The 24821-nt window shown below is 47.5% G+C and overlaps 1 protein-coding gene and 1 long non-coding RNA gene across 3 annotated transcripts in view; one reads left to right on the top strand and one right to left on the bottom strand.

Annotated features, from left to right (window-relative positions):
* Positions 1-24821, bottom strand: part of SPHKAP (SPHK1 interactor, AKAP domain containing) — a 526349-nt gene that overhangs the window by 245516 nt on the left and 256012 nt on the right. The window lies entirely within an intron of this gene.
* LOC134909144 (uncharacterized) overlaps positions 1-24821 on the top strand; it is a 77245-nt gene that overhangs the window by 16839 nt on the left and 35585 nt on the right. The window contains exons 2-3 of the long non-coding RNA XR_010175855.1: positions 5157-5268; positions 22627-22744. This is a non-coding gene — a long non-coding RNA (uncharacterized LOC134909144). The remainder of the gene's footprint in view (positions 1-5156; positions 5269-22626; positions 22745-24821) is intronic.

Genomic DNA, 24821 nt, shown 5'->3' on the forward strand with positions numbered 1-24821 from the left:
TCTCTGTTTTAACCCTGTTTCTGTAGTGCAGTGCAGGGGAGAGCATGGGAGCCTTCCCACCAGCCTTTCTGTGAGGGAAAATGGCGCTGTGTGCTGAGGAGAATAGGCCCCGCCCCCTTTTCGGCGGGCTTCTTCTCCGGAGTTTTAGATATCTGGCAGGGGTTAAATACATCCATATAGCCTCAAGGGCTATATGTGATGTATTTTTCGCCATACAGGTATTATACATTGCTGCCCAGGGCGCCCCCCTCCAGCGCCCTGCACCCTCCGTGACCGCTGTGTGAAGTGTGCTGACAACAATGGCGCACAGCTGCAGTGCTGTGCGCTACCTGATGAAGACTGAGAGTCTTCTGCCGCCTGGTTCCGGACCTCTTCATCTTCAGCGTCTGCAAGGGGGGTCGGCGGCGTGGCTCCGGGACGAACCCCAGGGCGAGCCCTGTGTTCCGACTCCCTCTGGAGCTATGTCCAGTAGCCTAAGAATCCAATCCATCCTGCACGCAGGTGAGTTGAAAATCTCTCCCCTAAGTCCCTTGATGCAGTGAGCCTGTTGCCAGCAGGACTCACTGAAAATAAAGAACCTAAAAACTTTTTCTAAGTAACTCTTTAAGAGAGCCACCTAGATTGCACCCTTCTCGGCCGGGCACAAAAACCTAACTGAGGCTTGGAGGAGGGTCATAGGGGGAGGAGCCAGTACACACCATGTGATCCTAAAAGCTTGCTTTTGTGCCCTGTCTCCTGCGGAGCCGCTATTCCCCATGGTCCTGACGGAGTCCCCAGCATCCACTAGGACGTTAGAGAAATATGAATGTTGGCATTGTCACTTTGTCAGCATTGTGACTGCATCCCCTGTGCTTGAAGAGCACTAGCTATGAAACAAGCCAAGTCCTCTGTGTGGCTTATAGAGTACATATGCCCAAGTCCTTCTCCGTACAGCAAGGAACTCAAAAAGCGCACTCTCCACCTCTTTAGCCACAAAAGGATTACTTGTTTCTACATAGATGCACAAAGTGGAGCACACCAGTGTCCATACTGCGTCCTTTACAAGGAATGCCCCAGCTCCACCGAGCACTTTCTCACAAGCTGCGCACCTTTGTAAATGCTGCCATCTAGCTCAGCAAACCGATGCACCTGTAGGCAGTGTCTGACTGGGGCATGTAGGGAAACAAATGAAGTCGCAAAATGGGATCCAAATCTGGTTTTGCGCCCAAGGGGCCCTGGGGGTCATTCCGACCCATTCGCATGCAGTGGTTCTTCGCTGAGAATGGGTCAGGACTGCGGCTGCGTGGCGTCCGCAATGCGCATTGTTGCCTGGCGACGCTCATCGCCTGGCAGCGACACCGCCAGCGATGAAAGTGATTGCAGCGGCGAACGCAAGAAGATTGACGGCGGGGAGGCGTTCCACGGCGTCTACTCACTGTTTTCTGGGCGTGGAGATCTGAACGCAGGCGTGTCCAGGCGTTTGGAGGGTGAATGTCTGACGTCAATCCCGGGACCTTCGTCGCTGGATCCGTTGCACAGGGTAAGTAGGTCTGACCCTGGTCTTGTTTTGCAGGAAACTTTTTAGCATAGCAGGGCTGCACAAGTGATCGCAGCCCTGCTATGCTAAAATACACTCCCGCATAGGCAGCGTCAAGTTGATCGCACGAGCAGCAAAAAGTTGCTACATGTGATCAACTCGGAATGACCCCCCTAATGCAGATGTGGTTGGGGCTGCTATCACTGCTGCTTCTTTGGAAGCAACAGTGATATTACTGTATGGCGGGGGCGGATTGGCCATAGGGCTCACCAGGAAGATTCCTGGAAGGCTCACGTGTTTGTGGGTCTGTTTTGTGTGTTGTCATGTGGGTCCACCCCTCACATGACAGGCAGCACACCACACTCAGTACATTGCATTGTCCCTATTCATTCTGTTATTCCATCTCTGCAGTACAGTAACAGTCCAGTAATGCTGCCATGGTTACATGGTATGTTATACCACTTGTGCTGCCCATGTCGGGCCACTTCTACAAAATAGTACAGGGCCACTTTTAGTTCCCAATCTGCCCCTGATCTCAGACACAGCTGCTGCAAATGATGCAAGGAAGGCCGCAACTGAGTACAATCAGGCCCTATGAGGAGGGATTTTGCCTTCTCAACAGATCACAACCCCTCATCAGACCGGACCCCCATTAGGGCTGCGTCCATTTTCCCGAGCTGGTTTGCCATCCCAATCTGCCCCTGCTGTATGGTAATGCAGAGGGAGGCATCTATTACAATGAGATGCCTCCTGCTGCAGTAGTGATCCGGGCTATGTCCTAGGGCGCAGCTACAGATCTCTCTCACACCATCTGGCGGTGCCACAGAGACTGGGAAATCTCCATCTTACAATGGAGATACCTGACCTCTTCCCTCCCCCTAAATGGCGGCAAAACTCCTCCATTTTCACAAATGGAGGCCATCACCAGCCTAAATTACAGTAAACTGTCAGTCTCTGCTTCCGACATCGCAGGACCACGCGCAGAATGGGTCCTGCACATGTACAAAGTACTGAAAATCAGTGCATGATAGCGCTAATAATACCGCACCAGAATGGCCCCCCCATATCTTGATAAATTTGCTACAAGCTGGTAACATAATATGCTTCAGTAATTGGTAGTAGTTTCTAGAGATTTGATGGGGCTTTCATGAATTTTGGTTTGAATGAATAATTACCTTCTTTGGGCTGAACCTGATACAAAACTCAAAATACCTTGCGACACCAGTGCACCTTAATGGAAAACACTTGTGATTGTCTTGCAGTGAAGCGAAGTTCCGGGGTACCCTGGCTTTGGTCAGTTTGAGGTAGTTGCTTGTGGTATGTAGTTCGGTCATTTTTCTTAACTGAGGTGTAATTCATTACAGCAAATGGACTCCATAGGGGGAATTCATTTAGGGGTGATGTTCTCACCCCCATGAATAATAGCGGCTATATGCTGCACTTACGGTAGGGCCAGACTTGCTTATTTTTATTTGAAGCCCCATAGGTCTGCGTGCAAAAATGTGTTCTCTCATGCCGTGAGGGGGGCGAGTTCCATTGCTGTTACTGGTGTTTTTTACACGCCATCACAATGGCAACTTGCCCCCCTCGTGCGTGTAGTTGAGTTACTTGAATTTGTGGCAATCTGTGCCAGCTATTAACTGGAGCAAAAATCAAGCCATCTTGAGGGATGCAAACGGCTTTGCAGAGGAGAATAAAAGCTCCTTAATACATCCTCTCCACATTTTGGGGGTTATTCAGGTTTGACATCACACCAAAAAAGCAAGTAACTGGGCAAAACCATGTTGCACTGCAGGTAACATGTGCAGAGAGAGAGAGATATATTTTGGTGAGTTATATATTGTTTCTGTGCAGCGTAAATACTGGCTGCTTAATTTTTACACTGCAATTTAGATTTTAGTTTACAACCCAAATCTAACTCTCTCTGCACATGTTACATCTGCCCCACCCACAGTGCAACACGGTTTTGCCCAGTAGTGTGCTTTTTGGGTTTGCTAACAAACCTGACTAAGGCCCTTTAATCTTATTTACAATAATACGGATACAGACTACAGAGCAGGGTGCATCAGTGCATCTCTTACGTACAGTACTTCAGTGGGAACTCCTCACTCCCCCCCATTCCCCATCCTCTACAGTGCCTGTACTAAACATCTGCTCCTCTGCAATTAGCACCTCTTCGTTCCAGAAATCTATGCTCCCCAATAAAGACGGTGCATTTCGCAATTCATAGCATGCAAGGCAACATAAGCTTCAATAAAAAAAATATAAATATTTAAAACTGAACTGGCCTTGCAGATGAGTCGCATACACACACCTTGACAAACTGGCCTGGTATCTATGTGTGTCTATCCCTAAAATGATGTGCCTGCCTATGACAATTTGTAGCTATGTATGCCCCCTATCAACTGTAAGCACCATAGCAGTTGCCTGCCTCTGTCTGGCATGCACAGGGCCTGTAAAGCTCTGCCACAGTTCTACAATTGGTTACCAATGTTCTGCCATTGATTACCAATGTACCATCATGTAGAGTACAGGAAGATCGCGGACACTCCCATATTAGGAGGAGATATGTAGATGTAATAAAAAAAATGGTGTAGAGCTGTTTATTATAACTACTGTAGGTATGGTTCCATGTAGGGCAGGCATGTCCAAAGTCCGGCCCGGGGGCCAATTGCGGCCCGTGCTCACATTTCCACTGGCACGCAGCCTCTGTGCAGCTGGAAGCTAGGCGTCTTTCACAGGGCGCTGCATCCTGCCCCTTTTTAAAGATCCAAATTCCGCCCTGCCCGTTTGTCTGCGCCCTGCCTGTTTAATACTGATTGGCATACCCCGTCGCACTGACACTCCCCGCCCGTTGCTGTCAGCAGCGCTACACGGTGACTGACAGCTAGCTATCTTTCCCTCCTCTGCGTGCAGACTATAGGCTGGTCTGCTGATGATCTGGTGAGACAGGAGTGCTGGGGTTGCCTCTCCCGCTGAGACAAACCCAGCCCTCCTGCGTATATGAATCTATAAAAGGAGACACCAGGGAAGATCATCACGGTGGCCATCTTTACTGCAGCTCCGCAGCAGTGTGCGGTGCTCAGCGGTCTATGTAAGTTCAGTGCTTCACCCCCTCATAGGTGTTCTGGGCTAAAGCATTTTCACTTGTAAGTAGTTCTCCAGTGTAATGTTTGCCGAGTCAGTTGTTAGCAGTTTAGTGGTGCCAGAATAAGATATATATATAATATAATTTTATAATTTTGGGAGAAACAATGTAAACTCATATGTATTGATCTCTCTATGCCAATACTAATGTTTCCCTTAAAAAAAGTATTTTTCTTAGATCAAGCAAACCTATTTCTTAACGCATCATAGAAAGCAAGTGAGGTGACAGGGTTTCATTCAGGCCGTTTGGAGCCACCGTATTAAGCCGGTGTATCCAGCGGGCCTCTATTGGCATAGCTAGATCAATACATATGAGTTTACATTGTTTCTCCCAAAATTACACTCAACTGACTTTTTCGCAGGCATATGTAATCCATAGATAGTTACTCAACAGTACGGATAGTTTAAATTAAGATTTTGTGGAAACAGCACTTTCTGAAATGCAATTGTATTGTTGTGTAGTAATGTTGCTATGGTGATGGGATATTCACAGGCCGGAATACGTCATCACATCGACAGTTGTGTCCCTGTATGATGACAAACCGGAAGTAAGTCCTGCGGGGGATCCGAGCACAATGCAGGTGGTGGAGTTATAGTGTATAAAGGTAAGATTGTTTTGTATTACTTGTTGTAACTTCTGATGACGGTTAATTAAAACTGAAACGTTAAGTCAACGCAAAACCAAGTGATCTCAGTTTTTGCATATATAGAAATCCATGAGTGCCGCCTGTTTACAAATCTACATTGCTGCAACGCTGTGGAAGGCACCCGGTGAGCTGACATTTCTATTTACACGAGTGCTGAATGTTCCAGTTATATATGAATGTTCCAGTTATATCATACCTCCCAACTTTGTCCCGTCGGCAAGAGGGACACACGCGCTCCCGAAAAGGGGCGTGGTCTATGGAAAAGGGGGCGTGGCTTCGCGGAGGACCCGCGATCGCGAGCCACGCCCCGTTTTCGTCACTGAGGGGGCATGCCCAGCGCTCTGTGAGCCGCTGGCATGCCCCCTCTCCCTCTGTCTGCACCGAATAGATGCTGTGCGCATGAGCACAGCGTCTATTCACCGCTACTCTGCTAAGCAGGGCAGCGAGAGACGGAGCCTCCCAACTGCCCCCCCCCCCCCACCGCGGGACACTGCGGCCCGCAGGTGGGACAGCGGGACAGTCCCGCGAAAATCGGGACAGTTGGGAGGTATGGTTTTATATATATATATATATATATATGTGTATCAACATCCAATACAGATGTCTTTTTTCACTGCTACAAGTCTCTGAGTGCCATCTTTGATATTGCTGGATATTTATTTGTTTGGAAGGGCACCTGAGCAGTTGGGATCATCACATTGAGTGCCGGCAAGCTGTGGATGGGTATATATGTATATATATATATATATATATATATATATATATATATATATATAGAAAAGATGTATAGACTCGTGCGCTTCTTTAGGGATCGACCGTAATGAGAAATCCTTATCCGAACAGTTTTTTGAATTTGCTAGTAAGGTAGCCACAAATGGCTGAAATCACAGTTTAATAGGCTTGATTAAGTCTTTATCAGCACCTTCCACTCTTCAGGGTGGCTGCTCCGTTCCTCAGTGTACCAAAGGTATATGGCATAAATTCTGTAGCAAAAAGAGGGTGGAGAAGAACAAGCGCCTATGGTGCAGTAAGTTCTTAAAAGTGTAAATTGACACTTGAGATAATATAAATGCGTACCAGATGGAGTCTTTAAAACACGTCTAATAGTAAGATGTCAGTCAGGAAATTTCTTCACCAACAACACCATCTGTAATAGGACTGTACAATGATTCCTCATCGGACTCTACTTCTGTAATGTTCTGTGTTTTCCAACTTCCAGTGGTTCCAGATGGGAAAGTAACGTCCTTTGAGTAGACAACAGAGCCTTTGAGGGTTAAAATGGGACGGAACCGGTACGAATACTGGCAAACGGACAGGAACTTCTAATGCTGCCGACACCGACTCTCAGAACTGGAGGACAGGCAGAATCCCAAACGACAGACCGGTGGACACCAGGAAGCCAGAAGACTTGACCAGGGACAGTTAAAGCCACTGGAACTCAGGGCAGGAACGCCTCACAGCAGGACATGGGATCAGACACAGGAATCGACACAGGGACTGACACAGGAATCGACACAGGGACTGACACAGGAATCAACACGGGGACTGACAGGAACCAGCTCAAACTTCAAGCAGACTGCAAACCAAGGAATATCACCAGAAGTTCCTGTCCGTTTGCCAGTATTCGTACCGGTTCCGTCCCATTTTAACCCTCAAAGGCTCTGTTGTCTACTCAAAGGACGTTACTTTCCCATCTGGAACCACTGGAAGTTGGAAAACACAGAACATTACAGAAGTAGAGTCCGATGAGGAATCATTGTACAGTCCTATTACAGATGGTGTTGTTGGTGAAGAAATTTCCTGACTGACATCTTACTATTAGACGTGTTTTAAAGACTCCATCTGGTACGCATTTATATTATCTCAAGTGTCAATTTACACTTTTAAGAACTTACTGCACCATAGGCGCTTGTTCTTCTCCACCCTCTTTTTGCTATATATATATATATATATATATATAAAATCAATAAAACTTTATATATCTTTAAAGAAATCTGTATATTACACAGAACATACAGATACACTGCTTTCTCCCTTCTCTGAGGTGACACATCAGAACTGGAAAGATTACAGCCGACACTATTTGTGAAGGCCCTTTGTGAGACTACACAAAGGGCCTGATTCATGTTGGTAAGTAAAGCAAAAAAGCAAGCAACTGGGCTAAACCATGTTGCATTGCAGGTGGGGCAGATGTAATATTTTCAGACAGATTTAGATTTGGGTGGGATGTGTTCGTAATGAAATGTAAATTAAAGTACAAATAAAGCTGTCTAACATTTGTGGGTTACATGCAAAGCAGCTAGTATTTACCCTGCACAGAAAAAATAAAACCCAATATAATTAAACATAAAGGAAAGCTGGGGATTAGGGCTATTGGCGACACCCCAGAAAAAAAAAACAACAACATTAGGCAGCCACCTCATAAGTGTGTGGGAAGAGCTGCTAAGCTGTAATTACTGCTAATTAAATTTTCAAATAGTTAGAATTATCTAGGTTTCTATGTAAGGGCTGATAGCTCAATGAATAGAGTGTCTGACTGCAATACCACATGCAGTGGGTATGAATTCCGAGTATGTCAGCATCTTGAAATGTAATAAAGGACAGTGTGACTGAATAACAAGAACTCTCAAGTTAAGTTCATGAATGTTGTATAGGTATTAGGGACGGAAGTGGTGGAGGAAGGAGATGGGCGGTCAGGAGATGCTGGGCTTCAAAAAGGGGGTAAGCTATAAATGAAAGTAATTAAAACAGATAATTGACAAGTGCTGCCAACAGCGCCCCCTATCCTGCAGCGCTATGTGCAGTGGCACACTCCGCGCACAACTAGCTACGGTCCTGAGTATTACTGCTTATAGCCAGGAACCAACCCTGCATTTTTTAAAGGCAATGTTTAATTTATTAACTTTAATGAAATTTACAATATGTATTGTAAAGTGAAATATAATTTCACTGAAAGAGCAGATTCTACAGGGTCAGTCCTCTCAAACCATGTTGAGTGGAGTGTTGTACACAGACCACAACAGAACATGAATAGCCATGATAACCTGTAGAGTAGAGCCGATAAGTCATTATACATTCTGCTTTCTACAGATTATAAACACAAACCAAGTGCTACATTTCCAGTGGCATATACTCTGCCCAGGCCCAGCAACTTCACTTGCTTCACTAAATTAAAGCTGCCATAATCTCAGCACTTTGCGAAATCATTTAGTATTTTGCGAAGAGTGGTAATTATGTGAAGATATTGATTCTGTGGCCACATAATTAATTTTGTAACAAGCATTGACATTTTTTTTCTACGTTCAATAAATCAGTTAATGTTATTAAAACTAAAGATGTGTTTTTTAATAGCCTTGAATAAATTTTGACACAGTAGTGTCGGTGGTATTGAATAATTACCCATTAAGATCAATGACACCATAGTAGTGAACACTCATCTTTCGGGATCCAAGGTACAGGATGGTAGTAGGTTTTACCAACACGGTATATGAAATATCAATTGTCTACAAGTTGTAGTTATACATTACAAAATGCTGAATATTTTACCCCCTGGTCCCAGCATTGGGCATCAAAACAATGAGGTGATATATACGGCTTGCTGAAATAAACATAACATCCTGGGGTTATTTACATAGCACTCCATGTACAACCACTGACATGCCCCTCTTCAGGCCTATCTATCACTGGAGCAGGATCATCTATTAGGTCTGCCTAGGGCCCATGCTACACTGTAGGGCCCAAATTACTCTAACTCATGTTTTGTGGGTTTGTTTGTTTTTTAATTACCAAAGAGAGTGGAGGTTTCCCCAAACTAGTATTTTGATGGGAAGTGAGAAAGCAGAGGAGACAATAGGTGAAACTTATTTATTTATCTTAACATGCCTTTCTGCCATTTTACCTTGCATGTCATCTTGCCACCTCAAACGTAATATTTCCAAAAGAGAATTAATTATATTTTCACCGACCAACAGTAGTTACCAACCTGATATCTATATTACTGTTGATAATGCAACAGTCAACCCTACCCCACAAGCTCGCTGCCTGGGTGTCATCCTCGACTCTGAACTGTCCTTTGTTCCCCACATTCAATCTGTCTCAAAATCATGTACATTATATTCATCTAAAAACATATCCAAAATATGATCATATCTTACACAAGACACTGCAAAAAATAAGATTTTACTTACCGGTAAATCTATTTCTCGTAGTCCGTAGTGGATGCTGGGGACTCCGTAAGGACCATAGGAATAGACGGGCTCCGCAGGAGACATGGGCACTTTAAGAAAGAATTTAGATTCTGGTGTGCTCTGGCTCCTCCCTCTATGTCCCTCCTCCAGACCTCAGTTAGAGAAACTGTGCCCGGAAGAACTGACAGTACAAGGAAAGGATTTTGGTAATCCAGGGCAAGATACATACCAGCCACACCAATCACACCGTATAACTTGTGATAAACTTACCCAGTCAACAGTATGAACAACAACAGAGCATCAGTTCAACCCTGATGCAACTATAACATAACCCTTATTGCAGCAATAACTATATACAAGTATTGCAGAAGAAGTCCGCACTTAGGACGGGCGCCCAGCATCCACTTCGGACTACGAGAAATAGATTTCCCGGTTTGTAAAATCTAATTTTCTCTAACGTCCTAGTGGATGCTGGGGACTCCGTAAGGACCATGAGGATTATACCAAAGCTCCCAAACGGGCGGGAGAGTGCGGATGACTCTGCAGCACCGAGTGAGCAAACACAAGGTCCTCCTCAGCCAGGGTATCAAACTTATAGAACTTTGCAAAAGTGTTTGAACCTGACCAAGTAGCCGCTCGGCACAGCTATAATGCCGAGACCCCTCGGGCAGCCGCCCAAGAAGAGCCCACCTTCCTAGTGGAATGGGCCTTAACTGATTTTGGCAGCGGCAATCCAGCCGCAGAATGAGCCTGCTGAATCGTGTTACAGATCCAGCGAGCAATAGTTTGCTTTGAAGCAGGAGCACCAAGCTTGTTGGAAGCATACAGGATAAACAAAGGCTCTGTTTTCCTGACCCTAGCCGTTCTGGCTACATAAACCTTCGAAGCCCTGACCACATCAAGCAACTCGGAATCCTCCGAGTCAGTAGTAGCCACAGGCACTACAATAGGTTGGTTTATATGAAAAGATGAAACCACTTTCGGCAGGAATTGTGGACGGGTCCTCAATTCTGCTCTATCCGCATGGAAAACCAGATAGGGGCTTTTATGTGACAAAGCCGCCAATTCTGACACACGCCTAGCCGATGCCAAGGCTAGTAGCATGACCACCTTCCACGTGAGATATTTCAATTCCACCGTTTTGAGTGGTTCAAACCAGTGGGATCTCAGGAAACTCAACACCACATTAAGATCCCAAGGTGCCACTGGAGGCACAAAATGGGGCTGAATATGCAGCACTCCCTTTACAAACGTCTGAACTTCAGGTAGGGAAGCCAGCTCTTTTTGAAAGAAAATGGATAGGGCCGAAATCTGGACCTTAATGGAACCCAATTTTAAGCCCAAAGTCACTCCTGACTGTAGGAAGTGAAGGAAACGGCCCAGCTGGAATTCCTCCGTAGGGGCATTCCTGGCCTCATACCAAGCAACATATTTTCGCCATATACGGTGATAATGTTGAGCTGTCATGTCCTTCCTAGCCATTATCAGTGTAGGAATAACCTCATCCGGAATGCCTTTCTCTGCTAGGATCCGGCGTTCAACCGCCATGCCGTCAAACGCAGCCGCGGTAAGTCTTGGAACAGACAGGGCCCCTGTTGCAACAAGTCCTGTCTTAGAGGAAGAGGCCACGGGTCCTCTGTGAGCATTTCTTGCAGATCTGGATACCAAGTCCTTCTTGGCCAATCCGGAACAATGAGTATTGTTCTCACTCCTCTTTTTCTTATGATTCTCAGCACCTTGGGTATGAGAGGAAGAGTAAGGAAATACATAGACCGACTGGAACACCCACGGTGTCACCAGTGCGTCCACAGCTATCGCCTGAGGGTCTCTTGACCTGGCGCAATACCTCTGTAGCTTTTTGTTGAGGCGGGATGCCATCATGTCCACCTGTGGCAGTTCCCACCGACTTGCAATCTGCGTGAAGACTTCTTGATGAAGTCCCCACTCTCCCGGGTGGAGGTCGTGTCTGCTGAGGAAGTCTGCTTCCCAGTTGTCCACTCCCGGGATGAACACTGCTGACAGTGCGCTTACGTGATTCTCCGCCCAGCGAAGAATTCTGGTGGCTTCCGCCATTGCCACCCTGCTCCTTGTGCCGCCTTGTCGGTTTACATGAGCCACAGCGGTGATGTTGTCTGACTGAATCAGAACCGGTTGGTCGCGAAGCAGGATCTCCGCTTGACGTAGGGCATTGTATATGGCCCTTAGTTCCAGGATGTAGATGTGAAGGCAAGTCTCCTGACTTGACCACAGACCTTGGAAATGTCTTCCCTGTGTGACTGCTCCCCACCCTCGGAGGCTTGCATCCGTGGTCACCAGGACCCAGTCCTGAATGCCGAATCTGCGGCCCTCGAGAATGTGAGCACTCTGCAGCCACCACAGGAGAGACACCCTGGGTCTGGGGGATAGGGTGATTATGTGTCCAGAATCATGCCCAGGAAAGGTATACGAGTCGTAGGAATCAACTGCGACTTTGGAATATTTAGAATCCAGCCGTGTTGCCGTAACACTTCCAGAGAACGTGCTACGCTGATCAGCAACTGCTCTCTTGACCTCGCTTTTATGAGGAGATCGTCCAAGTATGGGATAATTGTGACCCCTTGCTTCCGCAGGAGTACCATCATTTCCGCCATTACCTTGGTAAATATTCTCGGAGCCGTGGAGAGACCAAACGGCAACGTCTGAAATTGGTAATGACAATCCTGTACCACAAATCTGAGGTACGCCTGATGAGGTGGATAAATGGGGACATGAAGGTATGCATCCTTTATGTCCAGAGAAACCATAAAATCCCCCCCTTCCAGGCTTGCGATGACCGGTCTCAGCGATTCCATCTTGAACCGGAACCTTTTCAGGTACATGTTCAGGGATTTTAAATTCAATATGGGTCTGACCGAACCGTCCGGTTTCGGTACTACAAACTTGGTTGAATAATAACCCCTTCCTTGTTGAAGGAGGGGATCCTTGACCACCACCTGTTGAAGATACAATTTGTGAATTGCAGTTAACACTATTTCCCTCTCGAGGGGGGAAGCTGGCAGGGCCGATTTGAGGTATCGGTGAGGGGGCATCTCTTCGAATTCCAGCTTGTATCCCTGAGACACAATATCTATTGCCTAGGGATCCAACTGGGAGTGAACCCACTTGTGGCTGAAATTTCGGAGACGCGCCCCCACCGGGCCTAGCTCCGCCTGTGGAGCCCCAGCGTCATACGGTGGATTTTGTGGAAGCCGGGGAGGACTTCTGTTCCTGGGAACCAGCTGTGTTGTGCAGCTTCTTTCCTCTGCCCCTGGCAAGAAAGGACGCTCCTCGGACTTTCTTGCTTTTCTGTGATCGAAAGGACTGCATTTGGTAATACGGTGCTTTCTTAGGCTGTGAGGAAACATATGGCAAAAAATTTGACTTTCCAGCAGTAGCTGTGGAGACCAGGTCCGAGAGACCCTCCCCAAACAATTCCTCCCCCTTGTAAGGTAAAACCTCCATGTGCTTTTTTGAGTCGGCATCACCTGTCCATTGCCGAGTCCACAGGACCCTTTTGGCAGAAATCGACATAGCATTTATTCTAGAACCCAGTAGACTAATGTCTCTTTGAGCATCTCTCATATATAGGACAGCGTCTTTTATATGCCCCAGGGTCAATAATATAGTATCCTTGTCTAAGGTATCAAGTTCCTCAGACAGGGTGTCTGTCCATGCTGCTACAGCACTACACACCCAGGCCGACGCGATCGCCGGCCTCAGTAAGGTACCTGAATGTGTATAAATGGACTTCAGGGTACCCTCCTGCTTTCTATCTGCAGCATCTTTGAGGGTAGCCGTATCCTGTGACGGCAGGGCTACCTTCTTGGATAAGCGTGTTAAAGCTTTGTCCACCCTAGGGGAGGATTCCCAGCGTAACCTGTCCGTTGGCGGGAAAGGATACGCCATAAGAATCCGTTTGGAAATCTGCAGTTTTTTATCTGGAGATTCCCAAGCCTTTTCACATAACTCATTTAGCTCGTGTGAAGGGGGAAAGGTCACCACCTGCCTCTTTTCCCCATACATATGAACCCTCTTGTCAGGGACTGGGGTTTCCTCTGTGATGTGCAACACATCCTTAATTGCTATAATCATATAACGGATGGATTTAGCCAATTTTGGCTGTAACTTTGCATCATCGTAATCGACACTGGAATCAGAATCCATGTCGGTATCTGTGTCAACAATTTGGGATAGTGGGCGCTTCTGAGACCCTGACGGCCTCTGCGACATAGGATCAGGCACGGGTTGAGACCCTGACTGTCCTGAGGCTTCAGCTTTTTCCAACCTTTTATGCAAGGAATTAACATTATCATTTAAAACCTTCCACATATCCATCCAATCAGGTGTCGGCGCCGTCGGCGGAGACACCACATTCATTTGCTCCCGCTCTGCTTCCACATAGCCTTCCTCGTCAAACATGTCGACACGAGCGTACCGACACACCACACACACAGGGAATGCCCTTTTTGAAGACAGTTCCCCCACAAGGCCCTTCGGAGAGACAGAGAGAGAGTATGCCAGCACACACCCCAGCGCTATAAACCCAGGAATAACACAGTAACTTAATGTTAACCCAGTAGCTGCTGTTATATTGATTTTTGCGCCTAATTATGTGCCCCCCCTCTCTTTTTACCCTCTTCTACCGTGTATCTGCAGGGGAGAGCCTGGGGAGCTTCCTCTCATCGGAGCTGTGGAGAAAAAATGGCGCTGGTGAGTGCTGAGGAAGAAGCCCCGCCCCCTCGACGGCGGGCTTCTGTCCCGCTTAAATATGTATTTTCTTGGCGGGGGCTCATACATATATACAGTGCCCAACTGTATATATGTTCACTTTTGCCAAAAAGAGGTCCAAATGCTGCCCAGGGAGCCCCCCCCCCCCCCCCCTGCGCCCTGCACCCTTACAGTGACCGGAGTATGTGAGGTGTGTGGGAGCAATGGTGCACAGCTGCAGTGCTGTGCGTTACCTCAGAAGACCGGAGTCTTCTGCCGCCGATTTCGAAGTCTTCTTGCTTCTCATACTCACCCGGCTTCTGTCTTCCGGCTCTGTGAGGGAGACGGCGGCGCGGCTCTGGGATCGGACGACGAGGGTGAGATCCTGTGTACGATCCCTCTGGAGCTAATGGTGTCCAGTAGCCTAAGAAGCAGGACCTAGCTTCAGAGAGTAGGGCTGCTTCTCTCCCCTCTGTCCCACGATGCAGGGAGTCTGTTGCCAGCAGAGCTCCCTGAAAATAAAAAACCTAACAAAATACTTTCTCACAGCAAGCTCAGGAGAGCTCACTGAAAAGCACCCAGCTCGTCCGGGCACAGATTCAAACTGAGGTCTGGAGGAGGGACATAGAGGGAGGAGCCAGAGCACACCAGAATCTAAATTCTTTCTTAAAGTGCCCATGTCTCCTGCGGAGCCCGTCTATTCCTATGGTCCTTACGGAGTCCCCAGCATCCACTAGGACGTTAGAGAAACTCTAATCCATGCTTTCATTATCTCCCGCATTGATTATTGCAATAGGCTGCTTACTGGTCTTCCCAAAAATAGGCTCTTACCCCTACAGTCCATTTTGATTACAGATGCGAGGCTAATCTTCCTCGCCAACCGTTCATCATATGCTGATCCACTTTGTCATTCTATTGTATCCAATATAAAATACTTTCCATACATACAAGGCTATTAACCAAACTGATCCAACATACATATTTTCTCTTATCTAAAAATATCTCCTTAGCTGACCGTTCCACACAAGATCTATGTCTCTCATCCACATGTATTACTCGATCCCACTCACAATTACAGGACTTTTTTTCGGGCTGCACCCACTCTGTGGAATGCCCTCCCATGAACAATAAGACTCTCCTCTAGTCTCCAAACCTTCAAGCATTCCCTGAAAACTCACCTCTTCAGACAAGCCTATCACATTCCAGAACCGCCCACATAACCTTCATAAGTTATCCTACTCAATTACATCTCCTCTAGGCAGTCTACACATAACCTCACATACTGTATTTTGTCTTTATTCACTTTCACATTCTCCTGACCCTTGGCCAACATTGCTGTGTGACCATATCATAGGGCCCATTATGATCTTTGCAATCTGGAAGGATCAATATGCAATAGTTAGCACCTATTCTTGTATATTAATGCCTATTTCCCTATAGATTGTAAGCTTGTGAGCAGGGCCTTCCTACCAGGGCCGTAACTAGGTGTGTGCCAGAGGGGCATTGCACACAGCGCAATTGCACTGTGGGCGCACCATCTGGCAGCACCACCCGCACGGCCAGCTGCTCGCACTCTCTATCCCTAACTTCCTGCCTCCCGCCGCTGCAGCGCTTGTATGTAGTGGTATGCGCTCAGCTTGTCTGCTGCTGAGCGCACCCACCATACAAGCAGAGGCGGACTGGGCAGGATGACAGATGCCCCCTGGCCGGTCCCATTTTCAGCAGCGCTGAGAGCTGCAGAGGAAGTGCGGCATGCCTGTGAATGTCCGTGTACCGTCAGTGAAGACCTGTGCCCCCCCCCCCCCTCTCTGCTTTCTAAGATCATTTCGTCCAGGCGCATTCAAGATATGAAATGGCCAGGTGCCTGCCGCGAATGAGGACCTGACAGCACCGCGGCGCGTCTCTCCCCAGCAGTCCCCGGCTCTTTGAATTTAATCCGCCGGCTCCCCCTACTCCTCCTTGTGTAGTCCCAAACTACTCTACTCCTGTCCCTGGCACCTGCCTCCTCTTGTCCCCAGGCTCCCACCTCAGAAAACACAGTAGTTATACAGCGGGATATATATGCCCTCACTTTGAAAAAAACAGTAAATAACATATTTTATTCAATGGTGTGGCACTTGCAGCATATTCATTTATGATATATATATATATATATATATCTATCTATCTATCATAAATGAATATGCTGCAAATAAATATATATATATATATATATATATATATATTTATATATATATCTGAGCTTAACCTGCTTCTGAATAAAAAATAAGATTTTACTCACCGGTAAATCTATTTCTCGTAGTCCGTAGTGGATGCTGGGAACTCCGTAAGGACCATGGGGAATAGACGGGCTCCGCAGGAGACTGGGCACTCTAAAAGAAAGATTAGGTACTATCTGGTGTGCACTGGCTCCTCCCTCTATGCCCCTCCTCCAGACCTCAGTTAGGATACTGTGCCCGGAAGAGCTGACACAATAAGGAAGGATTTTGAATCCCGGGTAAGACTCATACCAGCCACACCAATCACACCATATAACTCGTGATACTATACCCAGTTAACAGTATGAAATATAACAGAGCCTCTCAACAGATGGCTCAACAATAACCCTTTAGTTAGGCAATAACTATATACAAGTATTGCAGACAGTCCGCACTTGGGACGGGCGCCCAGCATCCACTACGGACTACGAGAAATAGATTTACCGGTGAGTAAAATCTTATTTTCTCTGACGTCCTAGTGGATGCTGGGAACTTCGTAAGGACCATGGGGATTATACCAAAGCTCCCAAACGGGCGGGAGAGTGCGGATGACTCTGCAGCACCGAATGAGAGAACTCAAGGTCCTCCTCAGCCAGGGTATCAAATTTGTAGAATTTTGCAAATGTGTTTGCCCCTGACCAAGTTGCAGCTCGGCAAAGTTGTAAAGCCGAGACCCCTCGGGCAGCCGCCTAAGAAGACCCCACTTTCCTCGTGGAATGGGCTTTTACTGATTTAGGATGCGGCAATCCAGCCGCAGAATGCGCCAGCTGAATTGTGCTACAAATCCAGCGAGCAATAGTCTGCTTAGAAGCAGGAGCACCTATTTTGTTGGGTGCATACAGGATAAAAAGCGAGTCAGTTTTCCTGACTCCAGCCGTCCTGGAAACATAAATTTTCAAGGCCCTGACTACGTCCAGTAACTTGGAATCTTCCAAGTCCCTAGTAGCAGCAGGCACTACAATAGGTTGGTTCAAGTGAAAAGCTGATACCACCTTAGGGAGAAACTGGGGACGAGTCCTCAATTCTGCCCTATCCACATGGAAAATCAGATAAGGGCTTTTACATGACAAAGCCGCCAATTCTGACACACGCCTGGCCGAAGCCAAGGCCAATAACATGACCACTTTCCACGTGAGATATTTCAGATCCACAGTTTTAAGTGGCTCAAACCAATGTGATTTCAGGAAACTCAACACCACGTTGAGATCCCAAGGTGCCACAGGAGGCACAAAAGGGGGCTGAACATGTAGCACTCCCTTTACAAATGTCTGAACTTCAGACATTGAAGCCAGTTCTTTCTGGAAGAAAATCGACAGAGCCGAAATCTGGACCTTAATGGAACCCAATTTTAGGCCCATAGTCACTCCCGACTGTAGGAAGTGCAGAAAACGACCCAGCTGAAATTCCTCTGTAGGGGCCTTCCTGGCCTCACACCACGCAACATATTTTCGCCAAATACGGTGATAATGGTTTGCGGTTACTTCTTTCCTGGCTTATATCAGCGTAGGAATGACTTCCTCCGGAATGCCCTTTTCCTTTAGGATCCGGAATTCAATCGCCATGCCGTCAAACGCAGCCGCGGTAAGTCTTGGAACAGACAGTGCCCCTGCTGTAGCAGATCCTGTCTGAGCGGTAGAGGCCATGGGTCCTCTGATATAATTTCTTGAAGTTCTGGGTACCAAGCTCTTCTTGGCCAATCCGGAACCACGAGTATCGTTCTTACTCCTCGCCTTCTTATTATTCTCAGTACCTTTGGTATGAGAGGCAGAGGAGGGAACACATAAACTGACTGGTACACCCACGGTGTCACCAGAGCGTCCACAGCTATCGCCTGAGGGTCCCTTGACCTGGCGCAATATCTCTTTAGTTTTTTGTTGAGGAGGGACGCCATCATGTCCACCTGTGGCCTTTCCCAATGGTGTACCAACAGTTGGAAGACTTCTGGATGAAGTCCCCACTCTCCCGGGTGTAGGTCGTGTCTGCTGAGGAAGTCTGCTTCCCAGTTGTCCACTCCCGGAATGAACACTGCTGACAGTGCTAAGACGTGATTTTCCACCCATCGGAGAATTCTTGTGGCTTATGCCATCGCCATCCTGCTTCTTGTGCCGCCCTGTCGGTTTACATGGGCGACTGCCGTGATGTTGTCTGATTGGATCAGTACCGGCTGGTTTTGAAGCAGAGGCCTTGCCAGACTTAGGGCATTGTAAATGGCCCTCAGTTCCAGAATATTTATGTGTAGGGACGACTCCTGACTTGACCAAAGTCCTTGGAAATTTCTTCCCTGTGTGACTGCCCCCCAGCCTCGAAGGCTGGCAACCGTGGTTACCAGGACCCAGTCCTGTATGCCGAATCTGCGGCCCTCTTGAAGATGAGCAATCTGCAGCCACCACAGTAGAGATACCCTGGTCCTTGGAGACAGGGTTAACAGCCGATGCATCTGAAGATGCGATCCCGACCACTTGTCCAAGAGGTCCCACTGAAAGGTTCTTGCATGGAACCTGCCGAATGGAATTGCTTCGTAAGAAGCTACCATTTTTCCCAGGACTCGTGTGCAGTGATGCACCGATACCTGTTTTGGTTTCAGGAGGTCTCTGACTAGAGATGACAGCTCCTTGGCTTTCTCCTGCGGGAGAAACACTTTTTTCTGTTCTGTGTCCAGAACCATCCCCAGGAACAGCAGGCGTGTGGTAGGAACCAGCTGTGACTTTGGAATGTTTAGAATCCATCTGCGCTGTTGTAGCACTTCCCGAGATAGTGCTACCCCGAACAACTGCTCCTTGGACCTCGCCTTTATAAGGAGATCGTCCAAGTACGGGATAATTAAAACTCCCTTTTTTCGAAGGAGTATCATCATTTCTGCCATTACCTTGGTAAAGACCCTCGGTGCCGTGGACAGTCCAAACGGCAGCGTCTGGAATTGGTAATGGCAATCCTGTACCACAAATCTGAGGTACTCCTGGTGAGGATGGTAAATGGGGACATGTAGGTAAGCATCCTTGATGTCCAGGGATACCATGTAATCCCCCTCCTCCAGGCTTGCAATAACCGCCCTGAGCGATTCCATCTTGAACTTGAATTTTTTTATGTATGTGTTCAAAGATTTCAAATTTAAAATGGGTCTCACCGAACCGTCCGGTTTCGGTACCACAAACAGTGTGGAATAGTAACCCCGTCCTTGTTGAAGTAGGGGCACCTTGACTATCACCTGCTGGGAATACAGCTTGTGAATTGCCTCTAGCACAGCCTCCCTGCCTGAGGGAGTTGTCGGCAAGGCAGATTTGAGGAAACGGCGGGGGGGAAGACGCCTCGAATTCCAGCTTGTCCCCCTGAGATACTACTTGAAGGATCCAGGGATCCACCTGTGAGCGAGCCCACTGATCGCTGAAATTTTTGAGGCGGCCCCCCACCGTACCTGGCTACGCCTGTGGAGCCCCCGCGTCATGCGGTGGACTCAGAGGAAGCGGGGGAAGAATTTTGATTCTGGGAACTGGCTGACTGGTGCAGCTTTTTCCCTCTTCCCTCGTCTCTGTGCAGAAAGGAAGCGCCTTTGACCCGCTTGCTTTTCTGAAGCCGAAAGGACTGTACCTGATAATACAGTGCTTTCTTAGGCTGTGAGGAAACCTGAGGTTAAAATTTTTCTTCCCAGCTGTTGCTGTGGATACGAGGTCCCAGAGACCATCCCCAAACAATTCCTCACCCTTATAAGGCAGAATCTCTATGTGCCTTTTAAAGTCAGCATCACCTGTCCAGTGTCGGGTCTCTAATACCCTCCTGACAGAATGGACATTGCATTAATTCTGGATGCCAGCCAGCAAAATATCCCTCTGTGCATCCCTCATATATAAGACGACGTCTTTAATATGTTCTTATGTTCGCAAAATAGTATCCCTGTTTGACAGGGTCACAGACCACGCTGCAGCAGCACTATCTGCAGGTCTCAGTCTAGTACCTGAGTGTGTAAATACAGACTTCAGGATAGCCTCCTGCTTTTTATCAGCAGGTACCTTCAAACTGGCCGTATCCTAAGACGGCAGTGCCACCTTTTTTGACAAACGTGTGAGCGCCTTATCCACCCTAGGGGATATCTCCCAGCGTAACTTATCCGCTGGCGGGAAAGGGTACGCCATCAGTAACTTTTTAGAAATTACCAGATTCTTATCGGGGGAACCCACGCTTTTTCACACACTTCATTCACTCATTTGATGGGGGAACAAAACACTGCCTGCTTTTTCTCCCTAAACATAAAACCCTTTTTTAGCGGTACTTGGGTTAATGTCAGAAATGTGTAACACATTTTTTATTGACGGGATCATGTAACGGATGTTCCTAGTGGATTTTGTATATGTCTCAACCTCGTCGACACTGGAGTCAGACTCCGTGTCGACATCTGAGAGCGGGCGTTTTTGAGCCCCTGATGGCCTTTAAAACGCCTGGGCAGGCGCGGGCTGAGAAGCCGGCTGTCCCACAGCTGTTACGTCATCCAGCCTTTTATGTAAGGAGTTGACACTGTCGGTTTATACCTTCCACCTATCCATCCACTCTGGTGTCGGCCCCACAGAGGGCGACATCACATTTATCGGCATCTGCTCTGCCACCACATAAGCCTCCTCATCAAACGTGTCGACACAGCCGTACCGACACACCGCACACACACAGGGAATGCTCTGACCGAGGACAGGACCCCACAAAGCCCTTTGGGGAGACAGAGAGAGAGTATGCCAGCACACACCAGAGCGCTATATAATGTAGGGATTAACACTATATTGAGTGAATTTTTCCCAATAGCTGCTTGTATATACAATATTGCGCCTAAATTTAGTGCCCCCCCCTCTCTTTTTAACCCTTTGAGCCTGAAAACTACAGGGGAGAGCCTGGGGAGCTGTCTTCCAGCTGCACTGTGAAGAGAAAATGGCGCCAGTGTGCTGAGGGAGATAGCTCCGCCCCTTTTTCGCGGACTTTTCTCCCACTTTTTTATGGATTCTGGCAGGGGTATTTATCACATATATAGCCTCTGGGGCTATATATTGTGATTATTTTGCCAGCCAAGGTGTTTTTATTGCTGCTCAGGGCGCCCCCCCCCAGCGCCCTGCACCCATCAGTGACCGGAGTGTGAGGTGTACATGAGGAGCAATGGCACACAGCTGCAGTGCTGTGCGCTACCTTGGTGAAGACTGAAGTCTTCTGCCGCCGATTTTCCGGACCATCTTCGTGCTTCTGGCTCTGTAAGGGGGACGGCGGCGCGGCTCCGGGAACGAACACCAAGGACGGGTCCTGCGGTCGATCCCTCTGGAGCTAATGGTGTCCAGTAGCCTAAGAAGCCCAAGCTAGCTGCAAGCAGGTAGGTTCGCTTCTTCTCCGCTTAGTCCCTCGATGCAGTGAGCCTGTTGCCAGCAGGTCCCACTGTAAAATAAAAAACCTAAAATAAACTTTCTTTCTAGGAGCTCAGGAGAGCCCCTAGTGTGCATCCAGCTCGGCCGGGCACAGAAATCCAACTGAGGTCTGGAGGAGGGGCATAGAGGGAGGAGCCAGTGCACACCAGATAGTACCTAATCTTTCTTTTAGAGTGCCCAGTCTCCTTGCGGAGCCCGTCTATTCCCCATGGTCCTTACGGAGTTCCCAGCATCCACTAGGACGTCAGAGAAATTAAGTGTGTATATATATATGTGTTAATCATAACATACTGGACATACATTTTATATAAATATATTTACCATATATTTCTAGTAAGCACATACTGTATATAGGTATGTTATATATTTAACACATACATACACACACACTTAATTTTCATTCAGGAACAGGTTAAACCCAGTTTACTCATGGGGCTGGGCAACTCTTATCCGTATGCTCCGCCACCACATAATGGAGCAAATTGGGGGGATGCGGGAGGGGCAGAGCTAATGATAGTGCCCCACCCCCTTCTACTATGTATTACAGAGGGATCAGTCCATTCAGGGTTTTTTTTTTAATATTCAAACCTCCCCTCCTACATGTGCTAGTGCCAGCCTACTCCTCCTGTCTTCTGGATGCCACCTCCCCTCCACCTTTAATACCCAGCACCCCTGCTCCTTCTCTTGTCCCCCGTCTCCTACCTCCTCCTGTCCCTGGCTCACCTCTAATAACAAGCACCCCTCCTCTTGTCCCAGCGTCCTCCTCGTGTGTCCCCAGCTCCACTTTCCACACATCAAGACGACGGGAGTAGCCATAATGAATTGCAGGCAGAGCACGGCGGCCCCCAGCCAACTTATACAGAATAAGATAAAGGTAAGATTAAAAAAATTATTTTGTTATATTTTAAAATGTATTTGGGTGCCTATGTATCCAGAAGAGGAGCCGTAAAAGGGGACTCTGTCTGGCGTAATGTGTAGAAGCGGGCTCTACCTGGTATAAAACATATAAAACATATAAGCGGTGCTACTGTGCAGCATAATACGAATTGGCGTTATTCTGTGGCCATGCCCCTTCCCCATGAAGCCACACCCCTACATTTTTTACGCGCGCACTGGCCCAATTTTCAATATGCGGGGGGCGGGGGGGGGGGGGGGGGCGCCGATGGTGTTTCTTGCACACAGCTCCAAAATGTCTAGTTACGGCACTGCTTCCTACCTCTATGTCTGTCCGTTGTTACCTAGTCTTGTTCTATTACTATTGTTCCAATTGTAAAGCGCAATGGAAAATGCTGCGATATATAAGTAACTGTTAATAAATAATAACAGTAGGTCCGTATTTGTGGTAAGGCAAAATAGACCTGAGCCTTGTACAACAGAATATCTGGGGAGGCAATGTATACCTTTTGTTCTTACATGTTAGTAATTAGAGATGAGCGGTTTTGGAGTCCTAGCTCATGTCTTCCACAAGGCTCGGATCCAAAAATGAGACAAAATGTAATCTTCCCACTGTTGGATCTCGCGTGTTTTGGATTTGGGCACCATTTACGTGCCGGGAATCTGAGCTTTCTGCAGTCCCACCATGATCTTGCCTCCATGACTGCGCCAGTAAGAGGATGGTGAGTGAGTGGGCACGATGTGTGGGATGCAGGGAGAGGGAATGAGGCCATGAGCAGGAGCAGATCAGAGATATAATGCTGAAATGAGGTGAGGAGAGCTCAACTGGTGGTGTTAATCTGTGCAGATGGAGGACGGAGGACACACTGAGTGGGCGAATTGGAGTGAGGATGGGGCACAGACTTAGTTGATGCAGGGGAGTGAGGATGGGGCACAGGTTGACTGGATGCCTGGGAGTGAGGATGGGGACACAGACTTAGTGGGTGAATAGGAGGGAGGATGGGGCACATGCTGAGTGGGTGAATGGGAGGGAGGATGGGGGCACATTGTTAGTGGGTGAATGGGAGGGAGGATGGGGGCCCAGGCTGAGTGGGTGAATTGGAGAAAGGATGGAACACAGGCTGAGTGGGTGCCTGAGAGTGAGGATGGGGTACAGGCTGAGTGGGTGGATGGGAGGGAGGTTGGGAGAGAGGATGGGGGTACAGTGTGAGTGGGTGAATAGGAGAGAGGATGGGGGCACAGGCTGAGGGGAGAATGGGGCACAGGCTAGGGGTGCCATGGCTTCCTATTGGGCTCCCATACCTTTCAGCTCTGCTATTAGAGTGACCTGGATTTGTGGTTTATTCTCTTTCAGTTTGTCATTCATGTAATGATTGGTAGACAGGGGTATCTGCACACACGTGAGGGGCTTCAAGTTAAAAAAAAAAGCCTCAGAAGCTCAGTGGCGCTGAGTTCGCGTCCATCCTGTAAGTTCAATTTTTCCCTGTCTTTGCCGCCCTAGACAGTTAAAGGAAAAACAGAGATCTACCCTTTGCTGTTGAAAGGTACAGGCTTTAGTGAAATAATCTACATGTTTTGTGCTCAGAGACATCACTGTCAACAATCCACGTTGTCTATCAGTTTATTTTTTGCATGAAAGGCACATTTAAAATAAGACAAATAAGAATCAATGGTTCCTTTGTGATGTGAATATTTTTCCAGCGTTTAAAACTTAGCATCCCCTCTTTCTCTCTCATTTTACAAGAGTGATAGATTGTATTGCATGAAAAGCACAAAGAAAATTGGTAAAAATGCATTTGATATACTGAATTTTGAATCATTTGTCCATTGCTTATTCTACATACAAAGTATATTTAGCCATTCATATAATTCCCTGCCCCAGTGGAGCCTACAATTATTATTTCCTATCACATTATTATGGGAAAAAAAGAAAAACATTCTGTCAGAAGCCAGGTACCAGTTTTTGGATTTGTAGGAGGGAGCCAGGATTCCCGTAGGAAACCCACACAAATAAGGGGACAAAATACAAACTCAGCATTGCATATTCAATGAGTCAC

Source organism: Pseudophryne corroboree, chromosome 4, assembly GCF_028390025.1.
Source record: "Pseudophryne corroboree isolate aPseCor3 chromosome 4, aPseCor3.hap2, whole genome shotgun sequence".
In the NCBI taxonomy this organism is placed as follows: domain Eukaryota; kingdom Metazoa; phylum Chordata; class Amphibia; order Anura; family Myobatrachidae; genus Pseudophryne; species Pseudophryne corroboree.